At 30.1% G+C, this 12461-nt stretch overlaps 1 pseudogene; it reads left to right on the forward strand.

Annotated features, from left to right (window-relative positions):
• The first annotated feature begins 1855 nt into the window (after positions 1-1855).
• On the forward strand, positions 1856-12455 carry LOC113374350 (annotated as a pseudogene).
• Positions 12456-12461: the final 6 nt, after the last annotated feature.

The raw sequence follows: 12461 nt of genomic DNA on the forward strand, positions 1-12461 counted from the left end.
TATTTTATTTATAAATTATAATTAAATGAATATTTTTTATTTATAATTTTATTATTATAACTATAAATTTGCATTTGCGATAATTATTGATATACAATTATAAATTAAATCGCCAAAATTTTAATAATTAAATTAATAAACAAAATAAAATTAACAAACTGTATTTTAAAATTATGATTTTTATGTCAATTATGCTTATCATTATTATTAAATTAAACTATTTATCTATGGTCAAAACCTTACATAAGGATCAAAACAGTTTTCAGCTCAGATCCACACCATATCAAAATTCTTCGAATTAAACACTTGAATCATATTTGAATATAAATCTATTTATTATTATTTACATATTTATTAATATGTATAAACAATTTATTGTATTTTAGTTAATAATAAATGTATTATTATTAACTATTACATTTTTACAATAATTATAATTTAAAAAGAAAGCTTTTACACATTCCTTATCTATGCTCTCACACTTATCTATAAAAACTCATTTTATGTACTATTTATACAGAATATAAAAAATATTTATTTGTATTTATTAATAATATTGCAAATTTTTAAGATAGTTTTCTTCGCAGAACTTGACATGATAATAATAAAAATAATAATGTTTATTATTATTGTTATTATTATTTGTAATGCAATGGAACAATATTGTTAATTTTGTTAACAATATAACAATAAATAATATTACATACAATAATTTAATTTTAATACTTATATAAATCATTTACATATAATTTGTACTTATAATTATATATAAATATACAAAATTAAATTATAAATAATATAATAAAAAACAATCTACAATTCGTTAAACGTTAAAAATCGTTAAAAATTTAAATTCAAATACAGATTTGTGTAAAAAATAAACAAATAAAACTTAAACCCAATATTTATCAACAAATTATGTAAATATATAAATTTCATTATTAGCTTTGTGTAAAATAGAATTTAATAACAAAAATATTACATTTATTTATAAAAAAATATTAAATTAATAAATAAAAAAAATGTTCAGTTAAATTTTGACACGCAAGATGGCGCCAGAGTCGCCATGTTTTGACATGTCAGGTGTCACATAACCTGCAAATTAAATTGTGCAGAAATAAACAAAATATTATGCAAAAAAGTATATAAATTTACTTGATAATTATAAATTTAAATGATTTCAATATAAATAACAATATTCAAGATGTAATCAGTGATATATATGTGTGCAATTCATTAATTTATTGTGTAAGGTATCATCACATCCACATAGATGACAAAAGTGTATACAAATACTTAAAGTATATCAAATTATTTAATTGAAGTATAAAATGGTGTTATATAAATAATATATGTATAATAATAATAATAAACTTAATGGGTTTCTAAATATTCACTCAATAATCACCATTTTAGTACAATAGGAAGAAACCTAACATCTTCTGTAAGATTTTATAATTTTATTATTTAAATAGAGTTAAAGAGAGTAAATAGAGATCTAAGTTTCTTAAAAGCTGTACCATTTTATATATTGGTTGTTTTGTTATTTTTGATAATTGTGAATTGTATATCTAATACATCTTAGCCCTTCGAGTTTCTTCGTAAAACTTAAAACTTCAATTTGTGAAACAATAACAGCTTCCACGATAAACTGATTTAGTAAAAATTATTTGCAACATGCCAAAAAGGCTCAGAAAGCTAATATAAATTGTTTATTTACATTTAGTACAACGAATATATGCAACAAGTATATGTTTTTTCAGTTAATATTACCTCGTGAGTATTAATATTATCTCGTGAGTCCATTACCCCACAACAATGATTACGAACTTTTGAACCATTTCAATTTACCAAAATGCCTTTACAAAGTCTTTTACTAAAACGATGTAGTGCTCGTTTGAATTTGGTGCATTGTAGAAATTTTGCAAACGGTCAATTGAATACAGAAGAAAATGGATTGCCACCGAAGAAATCCAGAGTTGTCATATGTGGAGGAGGCGTCATGGGGGCTTCTGTCGCTTATCATTTAGCACAAATGGGATGGGGCCCTCATACTGTTCTACTAGAACAAGGAAGGTAGTAATTGATACAGTGTTACTTAAAAAATATTCAGTATTATGTATTAATACTTATTTTTAATTATTTTTTTTTTTTAGAGTTGGTGGTGGTTCTACCTGGCACACGTCTGGTTTAGTAGGAGAATTTAAACCAACTTTGTCTCAAGTTAAATTGGCACAAAGTTCTTTGGGTTTGTTGAAGGATTTGGATAACAAAGGTCTAGCGACTGGTTGGAAAAAGTGTGGTTCTTTGAATTTGGCTCGGAGCAGAGACAGAATGACTTTGTTTCGACACATGAAGGCCCAGAGTATGTAAGTAGAAATTATATATATATATATATATATATATATATATATATATATACTATATGACTCGACAGACATCGTCCTGTACGCACATCTACAATTTTTTAATATCCTAAATATTCTAATATTGTCTAGGTTCATAAGTAAATTGAAATTTTTGGCAGATGACAGTTTTCATTTGTTTTCAATGTCTCAAAATATTTTCAATGTTAAACAATGGCATGTTGTTTTTAGCAATTTTTAACTTCCCATAGGGTAGGTTATAGTAATCGCAAAAGAATCGAAAATGAAAATTTTTATATATCTTTACGTTTCAAAGGTTTTTGAATATTTTGGCATACCTTAGAAAAAATGGATGCGTGTGTGTATATGTGTGTGTTTGCGGATACAAATTTTCGTCAACGATTTCGGGAACACCGATCAACCGATTTGAATAATTCAAAAAACATTCGATTGGTATTGATAAGGAGACGTGCTGACTAGTTTTTGGCGAAGGCAGGTCCAGCCGTTCCGAAGATACGGGGCAAAAAGTGCCGAAAACGGTAACTCAGTTTTTAAGAGAACGGAGCGTCCGATTTTAATAATTCAAGAAACATTTTACTTGTACTGGCAAGATGAAAAATTGATTAAATTTTTGGGAAGGCAGGTCCAGCGGTTGTGGACTATCAATAAAAATAAGTTATAAAAATGTCATTTGACGGTCAAAAAAGCCTATTGGACATATGTTTATCAAATTATCAGATATTTAATAGAGATTCCAATAATATGTACCCATTTTGTGTAATTTTTTTTCCGTTCCGAATCAAGATTTTTAATTACGGTAAGAGAAGTTCCAGCAATTTGCCTTACGGCACGATGCCATATACCACCAGTTTCCATTTATTTCTACAATATTGCTATATGTTTATAATCACATACATTCTAAAAAATTCTCTTAACAAACTTCAGAAAGATTTATCAAAATCCGAAAAATCGTTTAGTAGAAGTATATTTTCATACATCATTGCAGAAGAATTTTATATATAGAATATCTTATATATAGAATTCTCTTAATTTTTTTTTCTAATTTTTGGACAAAATTTTTTGTTTTATTTTTTTATAATGTGGCACTTAAGAAATACATACAACCGTAAATTTTCACTTCATTATCACCAGCCCCTATTTTTCATAGATATTTTAGTAATTCAATCATATTTTACTCGACGTTCAGTCATTGAATATTTTTGACATAATTTTAGTTTATATTTTTGAACTTGAAGAAAATACTTAAATTTTACTTAATACAATAAAATACAATTTATTATTATTAAAATTTACCCAACACGAATACACTTTTTTAATTTTTTATTTTATTGAAGTAAAACTTCTTTAGGCGCGACTAGGGTGTAAATCCGTACAAATGCAACGGAAATAGCGTTACGTCCGAACTGTACGTCATTCGCTCTCGATGAAATCATTTCAATACGGGTCGATTGTGATTAGCTGTCGTGTATGTGAAACAAAATTTGTCATATAATTTAATTAAATTTAAACAATATTTGTTATTTTATTTTCATACTGCAATCTATATAAAAATAATTACATTTAACAGAGAATGCTGACAAGTTGTTTTCGACAATTAGTAGATACGCCCTGTGGCCTTCTATAATTGTTATTTAATGTATTTATTTTTTCTTAACTTAAAAATGGTACTTTGTACAGGAGCAAATAAGTTTTACTTCAATCGCGCACTCTTTTTTTTAAATGTGGAATTGACAAAATATATACAACTCTTTTTGCTTCAAAATACTATTTATTTTATCAAACAACTCTAAATTTTCTATTTACTATTTATTTAAAAGCAAACAACTCTAAATTTTCACCCTCCATCCACAAATCTTTATTTCATAATAGTCATTTTAGTAATCGAATAATTTTTCACCACTCCTTCAGTGAAGGAGTATTATTTTTACTGAATTTCAATTCATATTTTCATGACCTTACGGTAAAGCTTGAAATTTACTTAAAAAAAACAATTTATTTTTATCAAGGGTTGTACGCACCTCTCATTTTTCCATTGTACAAATATTTTCCGATGCGCACAAACAGTACATAGTTGATAAGACGGTTTGCATAAGGAGCAATTTTTGCAAAGAAATAGAAATTGAGTCATAGATAAAAGAAGAGTGATTCTAATCAGAAATTGAGTGATTCTAATCAGAATCTATGTCGAAGCATCTGTACGTTCTGTGTTGTCTCGTATGTAGCTACTGATTACAGTTGACGTCCACACTTAAATAAAATACATTTTTAGAACCTGAAATAGATTAAATGAAATGTGTTAAAGAAATTAATTTAATTTATACAATTACAGGCATTATAAGTATGTTTGAAAGACATAAATTGGAATTCTTAATGATTAATTTTTAGTGCAAACGAAATAAGCAGTGGAATATTTTATCTTAATAGCTGAATTGCAATTGTTAATAATTAGTTGTTTATGTATATGCATCTGGAAGATAATGCACGTACTCACTTACTACTTACAACTATAGAACTTTTTAATGTCGGTACTCCTCGACGCCATGTTGAAGAGTTCTGACCATAGATAATAGTTTTGCCCGCCAAATTTTGTCCATTGATACTTGTTTTAAAAGCTGTTGATGTTTATTATTGAAATTGTTGATTCAATATTAATAAATACATATTGCACAATAAATAAACGCAATACATTCAGCAGTTTTCAAAAACTTTTTTTTATCAATTATTCAATAGTTTTAAAAAAGCGCGCCAAATGGTGTGAATTTTCTTGAAGTGATTATGGTTGCAATGGTGAAAACAAAAAAGTTATGAAAAGAAGAGTAAGTAGATAGTGTTTGTAGATTAGATGAATATGTAAAGAATTATAAGATATTATTTGTATTTTTTGTTAAAAGGTTTGTGCAAGGTGCTATTATATTAAAGTGAACCAAAAGAAAATCAGTGAAGGAAAAATCTAAACAAACAATTAATTGTTTGTACTAATTCTTGTAGAGGTGGCAAGATCATAATAAATCTTGAATTATAAAACTTGCTGTACATCTTAAAAGAAGACCTCTAGAAAAGTATAAAGTTGTTTCTATTATATATAGAAGTCAGTATATAAAATACATCTGAAGAATCAAAGTTGTTATCGAATGATATAGAATATATCGATGAGCCATTGGATGTTATAAATCATTCTACAAATTTTATATTTCATCTGATATTAAACCAGAATCTTGTCTAGAGTAGCTGTGTCTTACTAAGAGCACCTTAAGAAGGTATAAAGTTGATTTTATTATATATAGAAGTCAGTATTTAAAATACATTTGAAGAACCAAAGTTGTTATCGAATGATATTGAATATATCAATGATTCATTGGATGTTATAAAACATTCTATAAAGCAAGAATTTGATATTTCAGCTGATTTTAAACCAGAATCTTGTCTGGAGTAGCTGTGTCTTACAAGGAGCACCTTGAAAAGGTATAAAATCGATTCTATTGCATAAAGTTTATATATAAAATACATCTGAAGAACCAAAGTTGTTATCGAATGATATAGAATATATCGATGAGCCATTGGATGTTATAAATCATTCTATAAAGCAAGAATTTGATATTTCAGCTAACATTAAACCAGAATCTTGTCTAGAGTAGCTGTGTCTTATAAGGAGCTCCTTAAAAAGGTATAAAGTTGATAAATATGTCTGAAGAAACAAAGTTTGAGGCTTTGCAATATCTAATCAATATTACAAATCATTTTATAAACGAAGAATCCAATATTTCATCTGATATGAAACAAGTATCTTCTCCAGAAGATAACACAACATGCTCAGAACTCATTATGAAGTCTGATGCAGCATTAGAAAATATACTAAACAAGATAGTATATGTGAAATATGCAAACAGACTTTGATACTCCTATCACATTAGCCCAACATTTAACAACACATTCTGAGAAGTCATTAATAAATAAAAATGCTGATGAGGTACCTGTAAAACCTTTAAATAAAATCAAAGAAAGACTTCATGAATGTGAAATCTGTAATAAAACATTCAATAGCCGAAGAAAATTAATAAGACATGCACAAACACACAACAATAAACATACTGTCACTTGTAAAATATGCTCTAAATCATTTTCTACTTCAAGCAGATTAAAAAGACATACTGAATTTCACTCTAAACAACTTCCTCACTCTTGTGATATATGTGGTAAAATCCTTGCAAATCGTGCATCACTAAAATCACATGTACTTACCATGCTGCACGTTTACATGAATGTGGTAAATGTGGTAGGAAATTTACCCATTTATATGTTTTAAAACGACACATGTTCACACATTCTGATGAACGACAGCATACTTGTGAAACTTGTGGTAAACAATTTAAATTCTTGAATGATTTAAAAGTGCATCAGGTTATCCACACCGGAGAGAGACCTTTCAAATGTGATGTATGCGATAAAACTTTTGCTTATGCGAGTAATGTGAGGCAACATATGGTTGTTCATTCAAATAAACGTCCTTTCAAATGTGAGACTTGTGGTGTGGGCTTTAAAAAAGCGGGGAATCTGAAAGATCATATGAAGATTCATGCTAAGGATCGTCCTTTTGATTGTGGGACTTGTAGTAGCACTTTTATACACCTGAGGAGTCTCATTAGGCACCAGAAGAAACATAAACATAAAAATGTTGATTGAGAATTATATATTGTAAAAATATACTGGTTTTGTTTTAATTAAGTAATTTAATAGTCAATATGAATATTGTATCTTTGATGAATTGTAGTATTTGTAAATAATTGTAGTAAATAAACATTATTTTATCATTGTATTACATTTGTTTGATTTTTCAAGAGTTGTTTTTGTTATTAATTTTTAGCAGGGTAAGTTATTGTAATCGTCCAAAAATCGAAATTAAAAATTTTTGTCTATCTTCACGTTTCAAAGGTTTCTGAACATTTTGGCATACCTCAGAAAAAATGGTTGTGTGTGTGTATGTATGGATACAATTTATCGTCTACGTTTTTGGGCGCACGGATCAACCGATTTGAATGATTCAAAAAACATTCGATTCCTATTGATAGGGAGATGTGCTGATTAGTTTTTGGCGAAGGCGATTTGGAGTTACGGAGCAAAAAATGCAGAAAATAGAAATCGAGTTTTTGAAAGAACAAAGCATCCGATTTGAATGATCCAAAAAACATTTAATTCCTTATTATGGGGAGAGGTGGTGATTAGTTTTTAGCAAAGGCAGGTCTAGCTGTTTGGGAGATACAGAGCTAAATGTGCAAAAAATGGCAGTTTTTGAGAGAACTAAGTATCCGATTCAAATGATTCAAATAACTTTTCGGTTGTGTTGACGAAACAATTTATTTTGAAAAAAATGGTTTTATTTTTTTTAATACCTTAAATTTTTTTTCTAAAATTGTTCTTAGAATATTTAATTATGGTACGGGAAGTTCCAGCAATTTGCCTTGAGGCACTACTAGTTATTAAGTTCTATATGCTAATTTGTCCTTGTTATATTATATAATAATAATAATAATAAATGGTAGTCCTCCCGAAGACAGGTTCATGGTGTGAGATCCACCACAAATAAATGATTCCCTTACCATTCGTCTATCATTCCCATTACCACTAATTCCCCCCCCCCCCCTCCCACTTTTATATTCATGTATTTTTCTTTCCAAACTTCTGGATCCATTTTTCTTGATCCTGCGCTTCGTCTTTCAGTTTCCTGTATTTTCTCTTCTCGCGTAAGTCATCAATCGTCTGCATTCTTCTTCTTCCTATTCTTTTCATTCCTTTTATTTACGGCACTCTTTTTGCAGAAGGGGTCCGATCCAGTTTCTTTTTCTTCTCAGCATCGTGCTCAGTAGAGTCACTTTTCTCAGGACTTCTTCATTTCTCATTTTGTCTGTTCACTCTATCTTCTCCATTTGCCTCCAGCACCACATTTTAATACTTTCGAGGTAGTTAATTTTTGTCGGGCTTTATTAGAGTCCATGTCTCCGATCCATACAGAGCTATGCTCCATACAAAGCACTTTATTATTCTCTTCTGCAAGTCGAGATTTATTTTCCTCGTCAGTAGTGTTCTCCTTTTTGTGAACGCCAATTTGGCTCTTGCGATGCTTGTTCTGATCTCTCTCATACAGTATCTGTCTCTGATCAGTATATTAATATATATTAATTGTTATTCGTCTACTAAATTTATTCTAATACGAGAAGTTCCTATTGGACTATATACAACTAGTTTTTTCTTAAATAGACCAGACAAATTTATCCAAAATTAACTAACTTTCAAGATTTTCTAACTTTCAACATCAAAAGACTCTACAAAAAATGGTGTACTCACAGTTAGTGAATTGTGCAAAAAAAATCTTGCAGTTCCTGGAACATCAACTGTGAACTGGTGACTCCAAAGCAGTGCAAAGACTTGTGCCCCCTCCTACGTACGGATGATCTTGTCGGGGGGCTCTGGATTCCCGGAGACGGCGTTGCTGATCCATATCAGACCTGTATGACATTGATAAACGAAGCAAAACTTGGAGGTGAAGATCAAAAAGCTTATTAGCCGACTTCAGTCCTTTACTGTTGTAAATTGATCCCATTTCCCATATTTTTCAGGTGTCCAGGTGGTGGAACACTGTCCAGTGACCGGTGTGATCCAGGAAGGCGGCAAAGTAGTCGCCGTGAAAGCTGGCACTGGCTTTGTGGAATGTGTCTACTTTGTTAATTGTGCTGGTTTTTGGGCAAGAAAGTCGGCCAGATGTCCGAACCACATGTCAAGGTACTAAATGAATTCCATTTAATCAAAATCTGTTCTCACCATTCTTGGTTTTTAGGTTCCTTTACACCCAGTGGAGCATTATTATCTGCACACCAAGAAGATACCAAATTTAGACCCCAATACACCTGTGGTAAGAGACTTGGATGGACACATTTACTTCCGAGAAAAGGATGGACATTTGATGGCTGGTGGATTTGAAGTTATTGCTAAACCTGCTTATGAGGATGGAGTCATACCAAGTAATAAATTAATTGTTGGCAGTCCAGAACATCATGAATATTTATATCCAATTGTCTATTTAAGTGTCAAATTGTGAACGAGTTTTACCAGAAGACTGGGATCACTTTTATGTCTTGCTTGAAGAAATGCTGAAACGGGTTCCTACTTTAGAAGATGCGGTTTTGGAACGACTGTCTAATGGACCAGAAGCTTTTTCACCAGATGGAAGATGGATCATGGGAGAAAGCCCTGAGGTAAAAATCTCTTTACCTAATATTGTAATTGTGATTGTTTTGAGTCTAAAAATCTATTTCTTTTAGATTCAAAATTATCTGGTGGCTGCTGGTATGAAAACTGTAGGCATGTCATCTGCTGGTGGTGTTGGGCTTTCCATAGCAGAAGTTATTACACAAGGGTACACCAGATTTGATACTTATGAATTGGACATTAATAGATTTCTAGGGCTGCACAATAATAGAAAGTTCTTGAGGGATAGAGTCAGAGAAGTACCTGGTAAAATTTACAATGAAGAAGATTTTGGAGTGGCAGTATTAATAGCTGTTTTTATTTCTAGGTATGCATTATGGTTTGAAATATCCTTTTCCGGAGTACCAAACTGGACGGAATTTGAGAATGTCTCCAATTTATCCAGCACTTCGAGAAGCTGGTGCTGTTTTTGGACAAGTTATGGGTTATGAGAGACCTGCTTATTTTGATCCACCAAATGAAGGTAATAATAATTAGAATACAATTATTCAAGTTTAAAATTATTGCTGTTAAAAAGTTATATTATACATATAGGGTTGAGCGGGGCTTAAAGGTCTTTTTAATATTAAAAAAAATTGGATCTTGTGATCTATAACGCCTATGGGGTAAAAAGAAACAGGTGCCAAATTTTTGAAAAACATTTTTTGATGAATTAGTTGGGTGTTTTACTGAATATAGTCAAGATACTTTGTTTGTTTTATATGTTTTTTTTGTGATAAGTATGGGATAATGATGGGAAATTATAAGTTTATTATAATTTCTAATCTGTATTTTTTTTATCCCAAGATCATTCAAACGAGTTTTCAAGGCCTTACAAGATAGCTTACACGAATACTTTTAACAAACCTCATTGGTTTGATATTGTGAGTGAGGAATATGCAGCTTGTCGAGAGAAAGTTGGACTTAGTGACTATTCATCGTTTACTAAAATTGACCTATGGGTAAGTTAGTTATATTTAGTAACTTAAATATCGAGTTGTTGTGGTATAATAATAGTAATAAATAGTAGTCTGCTTGAAGACAGGTCCATGGTATGGGATCACCACAAAATCAATGATTTTCTTCTCCTTCCTTGTTTATTATTCTCATTACCGTTTTATTACCAATAATTAATGACTATTAATCACTTTACATTTGTGTTTATGAATTTTTCTTTCTGGTTTCTTGCTTCCTGGTCCTGTGCTTCGGTTTTCATTTCCCTGTATTTCCTCTTCTCATGTAAGTCATCAACCATCTGCATTCTTCTTCTTCCCAATCCTTTCAGTCCTTTTATTTTGCCTTTGATGACGTCGTGCAGGAGGCACTCTTTTTGCAGAATGTGTCCGAACCAGTTTCCTTTTTTTTTCAGGATTGTGCTCAGTAGAGTCATGATGTCCATGTTGTGAATTATGATAGTTTTATTGAATAGTTAATAGTGCATAAACCTTTGAAATTATTGATACAATTATATAGAATTAATAATTGATTAATAATTTTAAGATTATATAAATTATGTAATTAACTTCCGGATAAAGAAGATTGTTTTCGCCAGAAAATCCGATTTGCTAATTCTGTATTTCAAGTCATTCTGAATCGTTGGTCACCGAAGTTTGAAAAAGTATGTGTGTAAGACATAAATTGAATTTTTGTCGTCATCTTCTCAAAACCGGCTGAACCGATTCCAAAGATCTTTAGGCAATTTGATGAACTAGATTAGTTTTACACGATGATTGGACGAGCGGTTTCTTTGTATTTACCAGATAGATGCAAAATGTTTCGCCAAAAATTCTGAACCGATTTTGAAAACCAAAAACTGTTTGTTCTAAATCTTCCAAATACTGGTTGGAAATTTGCTTTTAGTAAAAATCGGCCAGACCGTTTTACCATTTTAATAAAACTTTTTCATAGTGATAGTTTATGATGTAGTTCAACAAAAAATCCTCAAATATTATAGGCTTGGGAAAAGTTATTTAATTATTAAAAATCATTAAAGATTAGAATTTGCCGAGTGTCTAAAAGGCCATATTATTTTTTGCAACTTTGCCCTAATTCAACTATTTGGCAAATTTGTGCAATCGGATAAATTTTATATCTTTCTAACTTTGTATTAAATTTATTATCTATTTCTAATATTACTTACATTTCTGTCTTAAGTCACTTGGACTTAATGGGCTATTCTGTCTCATAACATAGCATTGTCATGGTAACGCTATCTTATGCTTATTTATTGGTAGACAGAATCTTCTATGATGTAGTTATCATAAGATTCTTTAATTGCTTGTTTACAAATAGATCATCTTTATCTATCTTTTCTTTCCAACTATCAATCTAACTTGTATCTCCTTTTCTCTATCTATCTATTTCTCTAAATAGACTTTTCACTTCCAATAAACAAGCAAAAGTTAGCATAACCTATGTTATGATGCAGAATTGTTCCATTAGTTTCTAACAATGCACCTTGGTCATAATAATAAAATTAATCACATTGATCTGCAGTAAAAAATATTGAAGTAACGCTTACCATACTTACCTAAGCCTAAGGAAAAATGTATGGGAAAGTTTTCTGTTAGGTTCGGACGACATGGCAAGTACTCATGTTTTTTTAGAATGCTGTAAAATTTTTAACCTAACTTGCTATTATAAGCTCTAAGAGCTTCTGTTATTGGAACATTTACATGTTTTTTCTTGGATTAATAAAATATTACAAAGTTGCCTCAAGTTTTATGTTTCTATATCCAGTCAAAAGGTACAGAAGTAGTGGACACTCTTCAATACTTGTGTTCCAACGATGTAAATGTACCAATTGGCAGCATCATTCATACAGGTATGCAGAAC

This window comes from Ctenocephalides felis, unplaced genomic scaffold (assembly GCF_003426905.1).
Source record: "Ctenocephalides felis isolate EL2017-DRISC unplaced genomic scaffold, ASM342690v1 CF-g0.4_SCAFFOLD_01729, whole genome shotgun sequence".
Taxonomy (NCBI): domain Eukaryota; kingdom Metazoa; phylum Arthropoda; class Insecta; order Siphonaptera; family Pulicidae; genus Ctenocephalides; species Ctenocephalides felis.